Here is a 1878-nt window from a genome sequence, read left to right on the forward strand (position 1 = left end):
ACTATAACCTAAAGATGAACATACACATAAAGCCATATGCAGAATGCAAGACAGCTTTTTGGCTACTGCAGTATTGGTCTTATGCAACAGACCTTTTGCTTTCTGTCATTTTAAATTCTGCTCTCTCTTCAGTTGTGATCTCCTTCAATTGTTCTCTATTGTCTCTAAAAATAACAGTATAATTATTACGAGAGCAATTTTATTATATGTGTACTTGTAATAAATGACATCTCCATCAGCATCATACAGTGATGCTTGATTCCATTCCAACTCATTCTTAATATCAAGACGTGATATCTGAGCTGGAAATGATCTCAAATACTTTTAAAGGAAAAATAACTGGCTGATAGTGAAATGTCAATTGCTAATTGTTGCAACAGAAATGGCATCAACAGAAACTCCACTTAACTCTGAAAACTAAAGGAAAAAGTTACATAGCATTATTTTAGAATCACTTCTTCTGTTGGATCAACTGAAAATTCTGATGGACACCATCTTCTAACATACACCTGCATGCATCTGTGTTGGGAGCTTCATCTTTTCAGGTTCTATTAGAGTATGGGAATAATACCCTCATTATTTAAAATACTGACCTTTCAGTATTTCCAAATACATTTCACTACCAGCATATATATGAATATCTCTCAATCAATTGATGATCAAGATACACTCTACCAGGTGACCTTCAATTCTTCTTTAGTAATCTCTTTCTACACATTAAGTCAAATGATAGTCGCATGATATACTTACTTGTCTAATTCAAGGACACCATTGTCAATTCTTTGTACTCTTGCTTCTTCAATAATTTGTTTCTTAAATTCTCTCACTCGTGTATTCTTAGCAACAATTGACTTCATCATTAGATTAAAGAGAACTGAATTAAAGTGGGAACAAAATTATATATCATTATAGCAAAATTGCTATTTACATAACCTCTGTATTAACAGTAATAAAAATAATTTAATTCTGTACTCTCCTACTTGTAATGCCCTAGACAGTCTTTCTACAAATTATAAGGAAGAGAAAAGATCACAATTGAGTGGAGTAGAATATTTACTTTTGATTCAGTAGGTACATGTATGCCCATTAATGAGTCAGTATTTTATATTCCTGCTGGTCATATACACCCTATACACTCTAAAACCAGTAGGTAGTTTTCCAAATTGCAAGACTAATATTGCTAATAAGGGGCATTGGATGCCTTTTCATATTCTGGCAAAACTGAATCCCAGAATGTTTGATAAATTGTGTAAAGATAAAATAATTGACTTGAATGTTACTGACACCACTACATGTTCTCTGTTATTCTCAATTTGCAGCATTTTTGGATTTTGCAAATGTTGATGACAATAGCTATAACTCATATGGATTAGCTAATTTTTTCATTTCTAATATAGCAGGAAATACAGCACTTCATACAGCTTACATTTATAATTGCGCCTATTATGGTCATGTTTTTCGAAGTTAATGCCAAATGTCAATATACAGATCAAAAATGGCGAGACCCCTTTTCATTGTCTTTATAAAAGTAGTGATGATGAGACTACAGATGAGGCTACACTTTTATTTAGTAAGTGTTGAAAATTTTAGTAAATCACGTTTCTTTTAATCCAAATATTCAAATGCCTGTGGTATGACAATCTTGCACTTTGAGTGTCAAAAGTCAAAACCAGATTTTGTCCTCATAAAACATTTGTTAAGTCATGATGCTGCCATTACCAAGCTAAGGAACCATCAAAATCAGACTTGCATTTTAGTAGCAGAATCCAGTAACTGTGAAGAAAAATCTTATTTATTGGGTTTATTGAAAACTCAGGTCAGATAATGATTTTTTAGGTTTATATGATTTTTATAAAAGGTGCAACTGTTGTTTTTTCT

At 32.1% G+C, this 1878-nt stretch overlaps 1 long non-coding RNA gene across 2 annotated transcripts; it reads right to left on the bottom strand.

Annotated features, from left to right (window-relative positions):
- Positions 1 to 93: 93 nt before the first annotated feature.
- LOC109592043 (uncharacterized) lies at positions 94 to 1869 on the bottom strand. 2 transcript variants are annotated; one of them, XR_002190136.1, is made up of 5 exons: positions 751 to 1869; positions 594 to 710; positions 456 to 548; positions 215 to 410; positions 94 to 164 (listed from the first exon to the last, which is right to left on the bottom strand). It is a non-coding gene; the product is annotated as an uncharacterized LOC109592043 (long non-coding RNA). The 2 variants fall into 2 exon arrangements; XR_002190137.1 differs by having other exon boundaries at positions 215 to 417.
- Positions 1870 to 1878: the final 9 nt, after the last annotated feature.

The sequence above is a fragment of the Amphimedon queenslandica genome, unplaced genomic scaffold (assembly GCF_000090795.2).
Source record: "Amphimedon queenslandica unplaced genomic scaffold, v1.1 AMPQUscaffold_6463_Cont21578, whole genome shotgun sequence".
Classification (NCBI taxonomy): domain Eukaryota; kingdom Metazoa; phylum Porifera; class Demospongiae; order Haplosclerida; family Niphatidae; genus Amphimedon; species Amphimedon queenslandica.